At 44.5% G+C, this 19,443-nt stretch overlaps 1 protein-coding gene across 6 annotated transcripts in view; it reads right to left on the minus strand.

Moving 5' to 3' along the window:
• Nucleotides 1-19,443, minus strand: part of GPR63 (G protein-coupled receptor 63) — a 45,808-nt gene that overhangs the window by 6,766 nt on the left and 19,599 nt on the right. For all 6 annotated transcript variants that reach the window (XM_045011965.1, XM_045011967.1, XM_045011964.1 and 3 more), the window contains one exon: nucleotides 4,403-4,519. The gene's annotated coding sequence lies outside the window, so the exon portion shown is untranslated. The remainder of the gene's footprint in view (nucleotides 1-4,402; nucleotides 4,520-19,443) is intronic.

Raw genomic sequence — 19,443 nt, forward strand, 5'->3', positions numbered from 1 at the left:
CAACAAAGCCAAACCATTGTAGTCTGCATCTTTTGATGACTCTACGCATGCACTATACTTTCAGTCCTTTATGGATGTCATCATTTCTTAATCTACCTAGCCATGTCATACCTAGGATATGGCAAGGGCACCTTATTGCCAATGTTTGCAGCTTTTGCTCCAGACACTTTGTCAATACTCATGTTTCACAACCATAATGAAATGTGGGTACAACGAGTGTTGTATATAATCTGGTTTTAGTTGTTACGGATTTTACATTCCAAACATTTTTATTCAGTTACATGAATGGTCTCCCGGCAGTAGCTATTCACTTGTCAATATCATCTTCATGGTAGTTGTCATATGTTATAATGGAATCCAAGTAGCAGAATCTGTCTACTTGTGAGAAGTCTACACCATTAATGACTAATTTAGTCAGTTTCTTGATTTCTGATTTCACTAATTTCACATTAGTTTGGTCTTTTGTTCATTCATTTTTAATCCCCATTCTCTGGCTGGTGTATACAGGTTAATTTGAAGCTGAAAGCCAGTAACATTTGTGGCTATGCTCGGGATTGCAGTGCTTGTAATGCTAGGCCGTGATTGGTGCACATGATGCAAGAAGGGGCCTTAACATAATTGTATGTTGCTTTGCAGTGCTATTTTTGCTTTCACTTAATAGAATAAATATTGCTTTCAAACACACACAATTCTTTTATTAAAAAACAACAACCAGAGGAGAGAGTAAAATGAAAAAATTCATCAGCAGGGAGGGGGTATGGGGGAAGAGAAATTATCAAAAGGAGGAGAGGTCCCAGGACAGCTACAGATTTGTCTATGTCCAGGGATCATACCCAAACTTCTCCTTTGGAGTACTAGGCACCAAGTGCTGTACTTCAGCAGGGTCAAGCTGCTGAGGGATTGGTGTTGAGTGCAGTGGGAGTCCACACTGCTGGACTCTGAGGAGGGAGGAGTGGAATGCTGTGGGTAGAGAGTGGAGCCAGAAGGTTGATAACAGTGTGTTGGTGGTGTGTGAAGGGCGCATGGTAAAGAGTTTTGCGACAGCAGCTGCAAGGGAGGGTGGGCACGGAGCTGCTTGGTTTGAAGAGCTAGTATCGCCTAGAGTGTGTCCACTTGGTGCTCTATAACTGTTAGGAGCTGCTCCGTGGCTTCTTTCTGGTGTGCCGCGTTCTCCTTTCGGTCATTCTCCTTGCTGTCCCACCACTCCTTCAATTCCTGTTTCTCGGCAGCTGAGTGCATCATAACCTCAAGCAGAAAGTCTTCCTTAGCTCTTCTTGGATGCTTTCTAATTCTGCGCATCCGTTCTGCTGCCGATAAAGGAGACTGGCCTCCCAAGGTCATTGCTGAAGTTTAAATGCAACATTTTACAGAAACAAAATTATTTGCAACACAGACAACAGTGATTCAGCACTTTAAAACACAGCCAGTATTCACACACCTGTCACTAACTGGATGAACCCAGGCAAGCACACATGAGCCACAAGACCCCCACGCTTTCCATAGGAGGGGGATCATTATGGAAGATATCTCGCTGCTGAGGGTGAGCAGGGAATCAAGGGAGGGTCTTCTCCAAGCCTGCGGCTTCTACCCTGGCACCTATGCAGCTAGCCTGCGTGCAGCAATGGTCCCCCCACTACCCATCATGGCAAAGTGGTGCGGGAAAGTTACCATTAATGGGGCAAGAAACAAAGCAGCTCTGCCGAGGAACCTGCCGCAGTGGATCTCTGAGGGAGATTCATGTGAAGTGAGGGAGTCAATCAACAGCCTGTTCTGCCGCGGAGACTAGGTACGCGGTTGGAGACAAGCCTGCTTCTGCAACCCTCCTACAACCGCCAACAACTCACTTCATCAATTCCCAAAATCAGATCCACTTACCAGGGGCCTCCTCTCCTGTTTGCGCTTCACCAAGATCCTACTGCTGTGACTGGCTAGGCTCCTCTGGGGTAGAAAAGAACTCCTGACTGCATGCATCTCTGGCCTCCAAGTCATCCTCCCCCCCACACACACACCCACTTTGTCCAAGATTGCCTCCTCCTGGCTCGGTCCACTCTCGACTGGCACATGAGCCTATGAAGTATCCATAGTGGTCTTCGCAGTGGAGGTGGGGTTGCCAACGAGTATCGCGTCCAGCAATTTGTAGAACCAGCAGTTCGTGGGCGCTGCACTAGAGCGGCAGTTTGCCTCCCGCACCTTTTGGGAGGCATTCCACAGCTCCTTCACTTTTCCCCTACACTGCAATGTGTCCCACTCATGGCCCCTTTCGATCATGCATTGTGAAATCTGTCCGTAGGTATCATAATTCCTACGGCTGGAGCGCAGCTGGGACTGCACAGCTTCCTTTCCCCAAATGCTGATGAGGTCCAGCAGCTTGGCACTGCTCCAAGCGCGGGATAACCTGGTGCATGGAGCAGACGTGGCCACCTGGAAAGTTGCGCCGAGACCACTGCACATATCACTGAGCAAATAGGAAGGGGACTTTCAAATTTGCAAAGGAAGTACGGGCTGGGGCTGATGGTTGGTCACCTAAGGGCAGGGCAGTAAAGTTCAAACCGATGACCAGAGAGGTGAGAACAGGCATTGTGGGACACCTCCCGGAGGCCAATCACAGCACTGTAATCACCACGGTATCACTACATTGGCACCACAGCACTGTAGCCCCTGTGCAGAAAGCTCTACGCCTCTCGTCGGGGTGGCTTTTTTATAGCGCTGCAACTGCGTAGTTTCTGCACACTAAATGCCTTGGCAGCATGTTCACTTTGGGAGTTATAGCGCTCAAAGCTGCTTTAGTGCGCAGAAGCTTGCCAGTGTAGACGGGGCCTAAGGGAGCTAAACAAGATGTTTTCTAAGGCCATGTCTATACTAGAGGCACAGTTAGGGCGCTCTAGCTAAGCTGTCATAGTTTAGATCCTTACTAAAGTGATGGAAGGGAATTTTCCATTGTTGTAGAAACTCCACCATCCTGAATGATTGGGGCATAGGATGACAAAGACACAGCACTATGGCGTGTGGATTTTTCACACCCCAAGCATTATAGCTACATCAACCTTTTAGGTGTAGATCAGGCCTAACTGTAGAGCAAAAAATATTGGATTTAGTATGCATCCCTGTTTGACTTCAGTTTTCACTTCAAAACACTATGTCAGCTCACCACTGACTTGCATTGCATATCAAGCTCTGCTATATAGAATCTGCAATATTTGAATCAACTTGCTTCTAAAATCATGCCTAATCAGGTCTCTGAAAAACCACCAGGCACTTGGTCCAGATGGTATCCACCTGAAGTGTTAAAACATGGCAGAACAGGCGTAGTCATCCTCCTTTGCAAACTATTTAACCTCATTTGGATGAAGGGTGAAGTCCCTGAAGGCTGGCAATGCTCAATCACTGTATCACTCTTTTAAACAGGTGACCCAACATATTGCAACAGCTACAGAGAAATATGTCTAATAAGCATTCCTGGCAAGGTATTCTGTAGAGTGATTCTCAACCAAATGCAAAAAAGAGCATAGGAAATCCCTTCTGAGTCACTAGCTGGTTTTACGCCTGAACCTGGACTCTAGATAAGATATTTGTTTTTTTATCAAATCTTGGAGAGACGCAGAATTCAACGAACCTCTGTTTTGCACATTCATTGACTTTATGAAAGCATTTGACTTTGTAAACAGAGAGGATCTATGAAAAGCACTCAAGTGGTATGATTTTAGCAGAACTATTCATAAAAAGAGTTTATTTAAAATTGAAGTATTTTTCTCTTTTCCTCTTAAAACTAGAACTATATATTTTAAAAGTGAAAAGTACTAAAGCAACCACCACCAATCTGGATTGAGCAATTAGTGACACTTAATTACCCTCTTAAGGAGAATGCCTTCTGCCCTTAGTTCAGCTGATGGTTAATGGCCAAAAAATGCCCAACATGGAAATCATATTACAAACCGTGAACAGATATAAAAAGAAAAGAAAAATAGCATTTACTTAGTTCTTCAGAAAGAGCGTGGTCTAGTCTTTAGATCACAAGAAAGGGCATCAGCATTCCGGGTTAACTGCAGGTGCTGCCACTGACTTCCTGTGCCCCAGTTTCCTCATTAGTAAAACAGTTATTATTTACCTGCTTCGCAGGGATGTTGTGAGGACTAGTTAGCATTTGGGACACTCTTCAATATCATCAAATGATAAGCACTAAAGAAGTGCAAAGTATTGCTGAAAACTTGCACTGACAATGATGTTCCATGGTCTTTGCCTAATTGTTAGATTAACCAATAGGAAGATCCATTTCTAACTTCACAACTTCATTCTCAAATTTCCATTGGATTTGTATCCAATGTATCTAAATTGTATATTTAAGTTTAGCGTCCATTTACACCTGCAATAACACTCTTTCCTGACACAAAAATCCAAAACATACCAATGCAGGCAGGATCCCTTGAACAGAATAAGGAATAGTCTGAATAAGTCATCTTTCGGTGCTCTTTGTGAGGTTGCATGCACTGATGTTCAGCAGAATCTTCCCTTTTCGAGCAGCCTGTTAAAAAATAAGTAAGTCAATACTATTGACACAGATATGACAAACACAAGCCTCTCGAGGCAATTGTATTTATCGTTATGAATGTTATCTGAATGTTTGAGCCAGCCTTGAAAGTATGAAAACTTCAAAGACCATTACGTTGAGATGTGCCAGATGATACAGACCCGTAGAATATTCATAGCCTTTTGTATCAATACATGTTATATGTATTGTGTATTCCTGGTCACTGGGGGAATCTGGAATCACTAGAGGTTGATTAATGCAAAATTCCAAGGCCAATTATGCAGCCTTTGAAGTTTTACCTCTCAGGGGAAGGGGCATTGACTGGTTTTTACCTATTTTCAGGAGGCTGGGAGACAACAGTTTTGGGGATACAAAGGCTAGGATTAAACAGACTCAGCAGTCTGCTTTCTGATCCCACAAATGGACATGACCTTTCATCCAAGGTAACACCCTACCCTGCTGAAGGTTTAGAAAGACTGGAACCTGCCAGAGTCCACACAGGACTGATGGGCGACTCCTGGTACAATTAGTATGCATTGAGACCTTTTATTTTGTTTCATATGTTTTCTCTGTATGTTTTTGTCCTTAAGTAAATGTACTCTGCTAACAAAGAGTTGGATAGTCACTTATAACCGCTGGTAAGCCACTATCATTGTCCTTGAAGAGAAAGCAAAGTCCAGAGGCTGGATGTTAGTCAGACCTGCTTGGGGAGAACCTGAGTCCCTGCCCAGAGAGGGGACAGCTAGAGACCCGAGAGAGCATTCCTGGAGCCAGCCCTGGAGGTTGTCAAAGAGGCAGTTATTCTGAAACTGTAACAACTAAGTCCAAACATAAGGCAAAACATGGGCAGAAAGGCAGCAGTTTTCCCTCCAGTAAAACTGAAAAGATATTTTTTGTTGGATTGGGGTTAATATTCTGTTAAGTAGAACTTTTAGGCCCCAATTCCGCAAGGTACTTAAGCATATACCTAACTCTGAAGTCAACGGGACTACTCACGTGCTTAAAGTTAGGAACATGCTTAGAAACCTAACTGTGTTAAGGGCCTGATCCAAAGCCCTCTGAAAACAATGGAAAGAAACAGCATTTAAACACATAGGCTGCTGTGGAATTTCATAAGGAGGGTGAATGAAGTTCACAGAAAGTAACAGACATCAACCCAACCATATCAGAGAAGTGAAAATGATTGAACAGCTACAACAGGGGTTGGCAGTTTGTTTACCTGCCACGTCTGCAGGTTCAGCCGATTGCGGCTCCCACTGGCCACGGTTCACTGCTCCAGGCCAATGGGGGCTGCAGGAAGGGCAGCCAGCACATCCCTCGGCCCGCGCTGCTTCCCGCAGCCCCCATTGGCCTGGAGCGGTGAACCATGGCCAGTGGGAGCTGCGATCAGCCGAACCTGCTGACATGGCAGGTAAACAAACTGACCCGGCCCGCCAGGGTGCTTACCCTGGTGAGCCGCGTGCCAGAGGCTGCCGACCCCTGAGCAAAAATAATAGAAATGGACCATCTAGTCACCACCACCACCCAGTCATCAACAGGATATTGCTCTACTTTAACAAATATCTAATGTGACATCTGTCAAACAGGCTAGGAGGCCTGACTATTACTTTTTCATATGGCTCTGGTGAATTCACACTATCCATTTTCAAATGAGCACTTTGGCAGATTCTTCTACTTATTCTCAAAGGGAAATGAGGGAGTATCAGCGAGCCTTGAAAGCTGAAACATCTTAATGCTTTTTGGCAGCTCCCAATGATCTCCATTATTTACAAATATTTTGTATACATAAAAATCAAAGCACAAGGTAAAATTGTTTATGGACACTTGTCTCTCTTTCTGGTTTTTAAAAGGCTGGAAAGGCTTTGACCTGTTTCACAATCACTCTGTCACAGTTTTCCCAAATGGTCAGAAGTCAGTACTAATGGATGTTATTTTGCAATCAGCTCAAAATTAACAATTTGTTTATTCCAATAAATAGGATAAGAGGGAATATTATTGTCATATATAAAACACACAGATAAAATGCATTGCTAAGATTATGATAGGCATTCATCACTAAATCTGCTCCCCGTTTAACAAGATCAGCAACATAAACTGTTAATCTTTTCTCCCAGCCTCAGTAAAGCATCAGCTAAGGGAACAGGTTTGCCAGCAGGCAGAAAATAGTGCCAAGAACTTGGAAGGATTAAATTCAAATTTAACTTGTCAGATCTTCCCACAAGGTAAGCATATGCTCTGAAATATTTTTTTATTTCTTCTCATTACTTGCATGCTAAGAGAAGATGTCATCAGTAAGAGCTGGTAGTGTTTTTAAACCCAATTAAAAAGTAATCTAAAATATCTGTGACATCTAGGAATAACTTTAACCTCAAGCTGCCAAGCAGGTGGATAAAAATAAAGCATTTTTTAAAGAAATGAAAGTGAATCAGAACAGTTTGTACTGTGTCCAATTGGTATTCTCCATTATATGTATTGAGAAACTCTCTCAAATCAGTAGAATCCATCAACATGAAAAAAAATTGTCCTGATCCAGCAATGAGTTCTGCATGGCTGGAACCCCAGGCATACACAGAGCTGAGTCAATGGGGCTCTGTGCAGGCACAGTTGTCTGCCCACACAAAGTAGCTTGCCTAACTTCGGCCACTGTATATTAATGAAGGCACTCATCAAAGAAATTATAAGAATACCCAAATTATTTTGATTTCAAGGTCAAAACCAATACCTGACTGCACCACGAATGAGTACTGCTTTGTGAGATACATCACTTCACTTCTCCTTGCTCTTCAGGATAGGGACTGTTCCTTAGGATATGTCTACACTTAAAATGTTACTGATAGCGCTTCACTGTAGACACTCAATGAAGCGATGGGAGGGGTTCTCCCATCATTGTAATTAATCCACCTCCCAAGAGGCAGTAGCTAGGTTGACAGAAGACTATCTCCACTGACTTGCACTGTCTACACCGGGGCTAGGTCGGCATAGCTACGTGTCTCAGAGGTATGGATTTTTCATAGCTATGCTGATGTAAGTTCCCAGTGCAGACCGGCCCTTAGTATGTGTTCGTACAGTGTCTAGCACAAAGTGCCCCCAAACACAGATGAGGGCTTTAGACACCACTGTAATACAAATAATACATGCAAGTATTCAGAATCATCCATCATACAAGACATACCAGCATGCTAGTGACTCCCTCAAAAGGCTGCAAAAGCGTTTCAATACTTTGAATGTCTTAAACTGCACAATCAGGGTCAAATAAACCTTCCATGCCCCACCTGAAAACCTGGTCTGCACGCTGAGAAGGTGGTAAGTAGGGTTTAGGACAAGTCCACTCTAGATTGCAAAGCAACTGCAGAGCTGTTCTGTTAAAGCTACTTCAGCCTCTTGCCTGAGGTAGTTTACATGTCACCTATCACACTCTTTTGTGGCATGGGAGGATCAGAGGATCCATGCAGCACACTTTCGGCTGTGCCCACTGGGCAATGCCAAGCAGAGAGAACCTAGACCCAGGCTGCATGCAAGGAAGGGGGTATATCTCTTCCATGGCGCCCCTCTACATTTTTACCCATTTACATCCTCGAAATGTACCTATTCTGCTGCCAGGGAAGAGGGACCAGGCTGGATTTGCTCCTTAGTGGTTTAACAAAACAATAGCAGCTATCCATGAATGGAACTTAAGGCACACACACAGTTTGTCATTTTTATGAGGTGACAAATCATTACTGAAATGTCTTTACTTCCATTACTGACAGAGCTAGGCAAAATATGCCCACTTATCTCATTATTGCTTTCATAGATACTTGCCTGACTGTGAAAGAGTAAGAATTTGTGATTTGGCGGGGGGGGGGGGAGAGCACTGAGGTAGAAATGGGGGTATTAGAATGAGTGGAAAAAATGTGACAATTTTGTATTCTTTACAAATTGTGGGCTAGGTATGTTACTCACATGGTATCTAGTTAGGATGACCAGACAGCAAATGTGAAAAATCGGGACAGGGGTGGGGGTTAATAGGAGCCTATATAAGAAAAAGACCCAGAAAATCAGGACTGTCCCTATAAAATCGGGACATTTGGTCACCCTATATCTAGTGACTGACTGAGCCTCCCAGCTGTGGCACAGTGTTTTTGCAAAAGCCTTTGGCAGTATCTTTACTAGCAAACTTTGCAGCCACAGTGATCCACCAGAGGTAACAACAGTGTTAACAGGGCTCAGCTGTTTTTATCACCATGTTGATGACTTTTTACCCATTTTATAGTTTTAATCCTTGTCTATTATTTAACTGATTTTCCTCCTATTGCCTATTTTTACTTTTGTTTTGTTTTAAATCTGCACCTGTTATTTTTTTTCAATTTTATTCTTATTTATTTATACATTTCTCTGTTGATTTATACCCACCATATATTTTGATTTTAAATCTTTATTAAAAGATCTCTGTTTCCTAGGCTACGGCTCTAACCTGATGGTAGTGTCCAGGTTTGGAGGTGCTGAGGTTGGAAGGGAACGCCCCAGCCCATGCCATTCTTGCTGCAACCCTTACTACAGCCAAAGTTCTGCTACTTCCCAGGACTTTTACCCAACCCCTACCTCCAAGGAAATAGATGTTAGGATTCTTGCCCCTTGTGAATACTGCAGCCCTATAGCATTTGGGTCAAGAAAGTGGTTAGGGTTAGGGTGGTTATGGCTAGCCAGTTAGCATAGGTAACTGTTTCAGCGATAGAAGAGTACAGCTCACAGATTGGAAAGTACCACAGAATCCTTCAGGATAAAAAGGGGACATATTAATATAAAGTTTGTTATTTATTTTGTATCAAATATACAGAATTTTTATTTTCAACTAATACAAAAATACTCTAGCAAGTCATTATTATTCACTTGAATTCCAACATTTACCTTATGCTTAATTTGCTGAATAATCTAGGATAATCTACCAAATCAGATACATACTGGGTAGGGTGACCAGACGTCCCGATTTTATCGGGACTGTCCCGATATTTGCTTGTTTGTCCCGCGTCCCGACCAATGTTAGGTCGGGACACTGGACAAACAAGCAAAGGCTCCGGAGCCTGGAAGGGCTCGCGCCCTTCTCCGCCCCGACTCTGCCTCCTCCTTCCCCAATTGGCTCCCTCCCCAAATCCCCGCCCCCATCCCCGCCCCATTGGCTCCCTCCCCAAATCCCCGCTTCTTGCCAAGCACGCCATGCCCAGGAGACGCAGGGGAACATGGGGCCGGGGTGAGTGTGAGTCCGGCCTGGCCCCGAGCAGGCAGGACTCGGGCGCGGTGCCTGGATGGAGAGTAGGGAGTGGCCTGCGGGGCCAGTCGGTGGCTGTTCTCCCCACTTGGGCAGCGGGACACGGGAGCAACCGCTGCTGCAGCTCCCACTGCCGCGGGGGGAGGAAGCGGCCAAGCACGTGGCGTCCGGGCCTGAACCCGGGCCTGCTGCGGGGACCCAGCAGCACGCACACTGCGCCCCGCCACTGGCCAGTCGCGTCTGGGCTGGCTGCCCAGCTGGTGCAATCCCGCGGCGGAGGCATCGGCAGCCCAGCCCCGTTCGTTCCCCTATGGGACCCGAGCAGAATGGGGGGGCTGGGGCCTGCTGCCCCCACTCCAGGGCCGCCCGTGGGATTGCACCAGCTGGGCAGCCAGCCCAGACGCAACTGGCCAGGGGCTGGGCGCGCGGTGTGCGTGCTGGGTCCCCGCAGCAGGCCCGGGCTCGGGGGGTTCATGGGCACCAGAGCCGCAGCCGCCAAGTTTGGCCAGCGGCCGCTTCCTCCTCCCGGGGATGTGGGAGCTGCAGCAGCGGCTGCTCTCAAGTCCTGCTGCCCAGGTGGGGAGAACAGCCGCCGCCGCCTGGCCCCGCAGGTCACTCTGAACTCTCCCTACAGGTACCATGCCCAAGTCCTGCCTGCTTGGGGCCAGCCCGGACTCACACTCACCCGGCCCTGAGCTCCCCTGAGTCTCCCGGGCCTCCCTCCAGCGCTTGCGGAGGGAAAAGGAATCGGGGGTGGGGAATTTTTTTTTTTTTGCTCTTCCGCCACTTTTTCCCCCATTGCCGCCCCCCCCGCGTCCCGATATTTGACCTGGGTGATCTGGTCACCCTAATACTGGGACATTAACTTATTTGTCTTAATGTAAAAAGGTAGACTCTAAATAAAAGTAATAGGTGTTAAGCCAAGCTATCTAATTGTTTGAATAACTTGTGAACATATTTCACTTCTCAAACCAACTAATAAGAATTATTCTCTCAAGATAGTAAATTTAAAAAAAAATTGCACAAAAATGAATCCATCTTATGAGCAACAATTCCAAAGAAGTGTGCCCATACAGGAGGAGGGTTAAGGAGAGTTTCCATTTGCCTCACTGTCAGAAATGACCTTTACATACTGGTAGCTGGACAAAAAGAAATCCAGTATAACACACAAAAAATGTCTATGCAGTCATGATTGGCGGAGTCTTAAAAGTTATGTTGTTCAATGAGTCTTGAACAACAATATGCAAGCATAGAAAATAGGACAGAAGTTCCTAAAATGTATGTTTAAAGCAACAAATCACATGAACAGGTTAGAGAGTGGGGCTCAGGCAGTCCCAGAAAGGCAAGACCCTTCCAGAACCTTCACATGAAGGGGATGGCATGGCAGGGGGGGATTCACATGGGGTCACACAAGGGGATCAGAGACTGGCACAGACAGGCAGGGCCCCCCCAAGATCCTTGCACACATGGGGAGGAGTGGGCAGAGAGGGATCAAACCCCACTGGGGGAGCAGAGACTCAGAGATCCTCAGCTTATATAAGGGGAATAAAGGAAAGGAGCTCAGAACACCCCAGCTAGGCAAACCCCCTCCAGAACCTGACTCACATGAGGGAAGCAGAGAAAGGGGATGCTGGTGGCCTCGGATCATGGCACAGATACAGGAAGGTAATATGGGCTAATAGGCATTCATGTCCCTATTCTCCCCCTCATTCATCCTCATGACCATTCCCAGTGTCCCACACTCCCCTCTCACTCCCCCTAGTCCCCATCACCTGATACCGAAGCCGTTTCCACCTACTCCTCCACCCCAAATCACCCTCCCCTCCCAGCCAGCATTTGCTTGTGTAGTTTATTTTCCTCTCAGAAAATAATCTCAGTGCTTTCTAAATATTCTGCTGTACCCAGATTACATTTTCCCAAAATAAAAATCCCCCTTTGATAAAGACAGTTTGGAGCAATACACCTGGTTTTTCTAATTCAGATTTCCACCCTGGGGCAGATTTGAACTCATAGTGCTTGGGATGGAGCTCAGATTCAAAGCATAACAAAACCTCACAGCCACTCAAGTCCTGTGACCTAGAGGTAGTTTCCCAGATAGGTAGCCTCTCTTTCTGAACACGTTTGGTATAATCTATTAGACATGCAAATAGGCGTGCAAGCCTTCTCAAGTGCCTAACAGGAGAAGCAAACTGCTTTTGAAATAACATTTTAATTTGATTTCCCCCCAAAGGCCTGGTGGATTCTATGTACTCTGTTTGGAGTAACTCCTGAGAGTCTGAAATGCTGATGTGATGATCTGAGCATTTGTTTAATCTCTATCTGTGAGCAAAAATAAGCTTGACAAATTCTGGCAACCTAAGAAAAGCTGTTTATTTTGGGGGGCTGTGTCTTGGGAACCCTTGGTCAAATGGCCCCAAATTAGGATCTCTAATAGAACTCTAGGCCCCCAGAAGGCACACCAAATTTCAAGGAAATCAGAGTAATCACATACATTTTAGAGCACTTAAAAAAATATAGCTTTAAACAGAAAGCTGGTCTTAACCTTAACTATAGAAAGCTGCTGTTCTGCTATGATAAACATCTACCAATATGAAACATTTAACATATTGCTGCAAATTGGGCAAAACATTACAGAAACCAATGGGCATAACTAAGGCCCTACCAAATTCACAGTCCATTTTGGTCAATTTCATGATCATAGGATTTTTAAAATAGTAAATTTCATGATTTCAGCTATTTAAATCTGAAATTTCATGGTGTTGTAATTGTAGGGGGCCTGACCCAAAAAGGAGTTGGGGGAGAGGACGGTCACAAGGTTATTGGGGGGGGGAGGGTTGTGGTACTGCTACCTTTACTTCTGCGCTCCTGCTGGCGGCAGCACTTCCTTCAAAGCTGGGCAACTGGAGAGCAGTGGCTGCTGGCTGGGAGCCCAGCTCTGAAGGCAGAGCCATTGTCAATAGCACTGCAGAAGTAAGGATGGCATGGTATGGTATTTCCTCCCTTACTTCTGCACTGCTGCTGCCTGCAGAGCCAGGCCCTCAAGTCAGAAGCTGCCACTCTCCTGCTGCCTATCTCTGAAGACAGCAGTGCAGAAGTATGGGTGGTATGCTATAGTATTGCCACCCTTACTTCCGCGCTGCAGCTGACCGAGTGCTGCCTTCAGAGCTGGGCGTCCGACCAACAGCCACTGCTTTTCAGCCACCCAGCACTGAAGGCAGTGCAGAAGTAAGGGTAACAATATCACAGCTCCCCTAAAATAAACTTGCAACCCCCCCTGCAACTCCCTTTTGGGTCAGGACTCACAATTTGAGAAATGCTGGTCTCCTCAGTGAAATGTATACGTTAAAAGCACACAAAAGACCAGATTTCACGGGAGGAGACCAGATTTCATGGGAGGAGACCAGATTTCACAATCTGTGATGCATTTTTCATGGCCATGAATTTGGTAGAGCCTTAGGTGTAACTGCCACTCTTCATTTAAGATAGCTGTAAGAAACAGTTACACTCCTTCATGAAACAGTAGTAGCCTCCACCCTAAACAAAAGGTACATGCCACCACCCAAAACCAAGGCATATAGTGGCTGCTCAGGAATTTGAATTATGAGGGAGAGGGGCTTGGCTGGGTACTGTTTGTAGTAGAAGTTTGTGTGCATAAGAGAAGCAGAAGAGAAATTCCTAAGAAGCCAAGACAGAAAGCAGCATGGAACACCAGATGCAGCCTGAATAAGCACTGAATGTGTGATGATGGAAAAAGAGAGAAAGAGCTTTGAGGCTGGGTTCTGGCTGAAAGGGGGCTTCGAATTGTGAGCAAAGAAACTATATTTCCTGTTTGTTTTCTCCTGTGTTCAGGAGGAAAAGGTCTTTGTACAATTTCTATAAACAAACAGAATTGTATCAAATATCGGACTTCATCAGCAATTTCTCCTCCTAAAGAAAACAACCTGCAGGGCTCCAAACGTTCTCAAATATCCCACCACATCTCCCTTAACTCTTACACAAATAAAACCAAAAGAATTTTCAGACTGCTTTCCAGAATATTAATTAAAATTCTGGAAAGGTCAGGATTACATAATTAGAAGCAGTTATATATTAACTCGAATTACTAACGTGTAAGAAAACATAAGATCATATTTCCCTCACTAATTCAACAACGTGTTTCCCTCCAAGAGCTTAAAGATATTTCAGTTAAAACTCATTTTAATGTTAGCAAAATGAGTTAAGTTAAGGAGACGCTTATTTGGTTTTGAATTTAACATCTGCTTCTAAGGAGATAATTTCTACAATTTATTGACTTCTTGTATCTGGTATAAATTTAAAAACAGTAAAGCAATATATGGTGTCAGATTATGGGTGTTCATCATCTGCTGAGATATCTGGCCACAAATGACTCAAGTTGGACCCCCCAATTTCAGTGGTTACTTGAAAGTTATGGCCTAGGACAACTGGAGTACAAGTGAAATGACATCACAAGAAACAAGAGAGCAAACATGTCATCTTTTGAGCAACTGAGAGGAGAGGAGAGTTTAAAATCTCTTTAAAACCTCTATTTATGTTAAAACCTATTTTAAATTCAAATACATAATTAACATTTTGGAAAAAGAAAGCTTTTGTTAAAGATATCTCCCATCCATTCAATGAAGATGTTATAGTTAATAATAATACGCATTCTGAGACACCCAAAAGGACAGCCCTGCAGCAAAACCAGAAGTGACATCCTGATTTATTTTTTTTTAAAGAAATAAGCACAAATCCAATTACATACAGCCTTTTTGTAAGTCATCTTTAAAGGAAACTTGGATTTTCCAGTATGCTGCAGAACATTTTTTTACTGTAGTTCAGTATGTCACCACTGTTTACCATTTCTGTGCCCCTCTAGAATTCCCATTATTTTCATTTTATGTCTTTTTTTAATCCTCTAATTATTTTTTCTTTGTTTCAGTTAGACACACTTATCTAACTCTGGCCATAACAGAAGTCTAGCTGGTTACTAGCAATCCATATTTGTATAGCTGATCAAAACATTTTCAATGCAAACGGAGTTTTATACAAATAAAAATATTTTGTGGGAACGTGTCTTTTAAAAAAAAAAAAAAAGCCGAAGACAGTAGAAATGATTTGCTTTGACTTTCTCCTTACATTTATATCAAAACTATTCATTTAGACCAGTGTTTCCCAAACTTGGGATGCCGGTTGTGTAGGGAAAGCACCCTGGCGGGCAGGGCCGATTTGTTTACCTGCCGCGTCCGCAGGTCCGGCCGATCGCAGCTCCCACTTGCCGCAGTTTGCCACTCCGAGTCAATGGGAGCTGCTGGAAGCAGCAGCCAGTATATCCCTTGGCCCACGCCGCTTCCAGCAGCTCCCATTGGCCCAGAGCAGCGAACTGTGGCCAGTGGGAGCCGCGATCAGCCGGACCTGTGGACGTGCAGGTAAAAAACCGACCCGGCCCGCCAGGGGCTTTCCCTACACAACCGGCGTCCCAAGTTTGGGAAACACTGCTTTAGACTCATTTTGTGTTAAAATGTTTCATTTTGATACTGTAAACATTGGGGGGAGGGATAGCTCAGTGGTTTGAGCATTGGCCTACTAAACTCAGGGTTGTGAGCTCAATCCTTGAGGGGACCAGTTGAGGATTGGTCCTGCTTTGAGCAGCGGGTTGGACTAGATGATCTCCTGAGGTCCATTCCAACCCTATGATTCTATGAAAAATGCTACATTTCAACCATAGATTTGTTTTAACTTTCTCTCCACACACACACACACACACACACACACACACACAAATACAATAATGTTTTGAGGTTATCAAAATGAAACAGTTTTAACTTAAGAAAACATTTAAATGTTTCCCAAACAAATTTTTTCAGAATCTTTATTTCATGAGAAATTTTGTTCCAATTTGGAATGCAAACTAATTTTGAAGAGTCCAGAATCTCCTGAAGAATGGAAATTCCATCTTCCAACAAGTTCTACATACCTGAGACTCTCCCTCAAATCCTTCACTTCATATTTTAGTTCACAGATTGCCTTTGCTAAACCAGCCCCAATAATTTTTAATTCTTCAACAAACATTTTCAAATCTACTCTTGAAATCTCTGAAGGAGCCTCCAGTGCCAGGTCTCCCAGCTCCACAGGCCCAATCAGCACCATATTAGATGCCTGCAAAGAGAAGAGGCCTAGCTACCTTTCCCTGTTTCAAACAAATAAGATTTGTTAAGTCATTTCCCCCCACCCCCTTCAGTCCATCCATGGAGCATCTATACTCAGAATCAGATTGCCATCCTGCAAACATACATGTGTTAAAGCATGGGCACACTCCCCATGAAATCAACGGACAACTCATATACTTTAAGTTAAGCACATGTATAAATATCTGCAAGATGGAGGCCTTAATGAGGTAGGTCTCAGCTAAAAGAAGATGAGCCTTTCAAAAAGTGTTTTAAAAGCGCATTTAGTATCATCTCTCTTTTTATACTGCCTTCTTATAACCTGGCCCGATTCAGTCACCAGTCTGTTGCAAGTGTACCTAATTGCTGGATCTCGTGTGCTTCCAAGCCAACTGGGTCTGAGCAGAGTCTAGTCATCATTTCTAGTTCTGGGTCTATAGGGCACACTCCCAGGTTCAGACCCCTTGACACTCTGCAAACCAACCACCCCAGACTCTGAAACCAGTGCCTCCTGAGTCCACCAAGTCACTTACACACACTCCCCCAGAACTCCAACTAAGCAGTAATTCAGGGGTCAGCAACATTTCAGAAGTGGTGTGCCAAGGCTTCATTTATTCACTCTAATTTAAGGTTTCTCGTGCCAGTAATACATTTTAACATTTTTAGAAGGTCTCTTTCTATAAGTCTATAATACATAACTAAACTAGTGTTGTATGTAAAGTAAATAAGGATTTTAAAAATGTTTAAGAAGCTTTATTTAAAATTAAATTAAAATGCAGAGCCCCCCGGACCACTGGCCAGGACCCGGGCAGTGTGAGTGCCACTGAAAATCAGCTTGCGTGCCGCCTTTGGCACGCGTGCCATAGGTTGCCTACCCCTGCAGTAATTCAAGCTGTTTGGGGACAACGTGTCAGGAAAGCCAGGTACAGAAGCTTAGCCAAGGAGTTTCTTTAACCACAAATACTTTACTCTTAAAAGCATCCAAGAGTTACAGATCTTTGAAAAGTAACAGACAGCGGAGAGGAACCCTCCCCATGTTTGATCTCACCTCTTCAGTGAGTTGAGGCAGGGGTAGCCAACCTGAGCCTGAGAAGGAGCCAGAATTTACCAATGTGCATTGCCAAAGAGCTACAGTAATACGTCAGCGGCCTCCCATCAGCTCCCCGCCGCCCCGCTCCCACCCACCGGCAGCTCCACTAATCAGCGCCTCCCCCTCCCTCCCCGATCAGCTGTTTCATGGTGTGCAGGAGGCTCTGGGGGGAGGGGGGGAAGAGGGAGGAGTGAGAGCATGGCAGGCTCAAGGGAGGGGGCGGGAAGGGGTGGAGTAGAGGCAGAGCGTGTGGCAGAGCCAGGGGTTGAGCAGTGAGCACCCCCAGCACATAAGAAAGTTGGTGCCTGTAGCTCCAGCCCCGGAATCCGTGCCTATACAAGGAGCCGCATATTAACTTCTGAAGAGCCGCATGTGGCTCCAGAGCCACAGGTTGGCCACCCCTGGTCTGAGGTTTATCAGCCTTTCAGGCAAGGCAGTGTCCCTCCTGCCTTCTCCCTCTCCCTCTTCTGACATGCAATGATGCTCACAACAGCATGCCTTCTTAAGGACAGTCTCTCTCTCTCTCTCTCTGTCATCCTCTCCCCCAGCCATTCACATCACCATGTAGAAAAAATATTGTTCCATGGAGGTAGGCCAATATTTGAGAGTCAATCAAAGTCAATGGCCTGAGATTGCAGATTTGATACCTTCCTAATGACAGTCCTTCAACAAGGTGTCAAACTCCTTCCCTGGGCAGGGCTACTGTCTGGAGTGTAGTTTGACAGGCTGTCATGAACACCAAACAGTAACAAATTGTGATACAGCTTATCCCTCTATCATCCTCGCTAGTAGCTCTCTCTCTTCCACACTTGAATTACCTTAACTTCTCCTCCCACCACAAAGGCATTTTTCCATAGGACCCTACCACTGTTTGGTCTTTATATCTTTACCCATCCATCAAACAGTTTCGATGATTCTTTTTATGGTAGATCTTTTATTGTAGTTTCTTAAAGTTTTATTTTATCATTTAATTGTAAGCCGTAGAGAAGTGCCCCATGTACCTTTGTTGGCACAGTAAGGAATTCAAGTACCTTTAGTCAATATAAATGAGCAATAAAAACTAATGAAATGTAAAACCCAGGAAATTAACATTTCATAATTGTATCTATTTTATCTATCTGCCTACATGGGTTAAAAATACCAGCTCCAAATAGTCTGATATTCTGGGGACATTCAGCTACCACTACATTCATAGTCTGTTTCCTTAGCAACACTATATAAGCCATCTGGCTGCATACAGCTAAATTCTAATACCATATTTCATCTATATCACAAATAGGCTAGAAAGGCATTTATATTTTAAAGTGTGTAGTCACTATGATAATTGAGTATGCTAATAAAACAAAAAAGTTATTGGTATTCTTGCGGGGGGGGGGGGAGAGGAAGAATTACACACACTGGCTTGATCGACTGGATGCCTCAGAGGATTGATAACGGGATACACAGTCTTTCACTGGGCTGCCTGAAAAATCTCGCTCCTCTCACTGCAATCAGCAGAGCTGCTCAAGATGATAGTCCCTTGGCTTGAAAGGGAGAGAGATGCTGGCAGGTCATTTTCCAAGAAGGATTTTCAATTTTAGAACTCTTCCTTCATCTTCATCCTACAGAGCTGAGATTTTACAGCCTTCAGGATGCACTACAATGCTCACTTGTTTTCTTGGGCCTTTCTGGGAGGAGCAGTTGGAGGAAGTTGGAGTCTGGTGCTACATATGGTGAGCTAACCAGGCTATAGGTATGAGGTGGCTTGGCAGCAGAATTATTTATGGTAAGGATATTTATCCTTCAGTTTTTTGGATTTTGGGGGTGTTTTTTTAAGATAACTGTACAGATACCTAGAGCTCGATTGGCTAGACAATTTAAATAAACATAAAGAAATAAATCCAGCCCAGGTCAATATTGCCCATACACTGCTACGAACTGATGTTTCTTAGCTAGTCTCTGTGAAATGAGTGAATGGATACAGTCCAGTTCCTGGTAGACAGGTGTCCACATAGTAACTGCAGTGGAAACATCTCAGGGTAAAGAGAGGAGATTTGCCTGCCCTCTTACAAGTTAGGCACAGTATATTTCCCTGCTCTCATAAACACTCTGAACATGCCGAGGTGAGTCAGTACTGAGTATTGCCAAAACTCTTTCGGATGACATCCGCCTTCATATCACAAACAACATTTGGAGTCTCAGGGCTGGTCTATACTAGTTAGGTCATCTTAACTACATCTGTCAGAGACGTAAAAAATTTCATGCCCTGTGTAATGTAATTAAGCTAACCTAAGCCCCAGTGTAGACACTGCAAGTCTCACAGAAGAATTCTTCTGTCAACCTAGCTACTGCCTCTCACAGCATGTCTACATTACAAACTTTTGGTGATGCAAGTTGCACCAATATAATGTCACCAGAGTTAGTATATCACCTGCACTGG

Source organism: Mauremys mutica, chromosome 3 (assembly GCF_020497125.1).
Source record: "Mauremys mutica isolate MM-2020 ecotype Southern chromosome 3, ASM2049712v1, whole genome shotgun sequence".
NCBI classification, from domain to species: Eukaryota; Metazoa; Chordata; order Testudines; family Geoemydidae; genus Mauremys; species Mauremys mutica.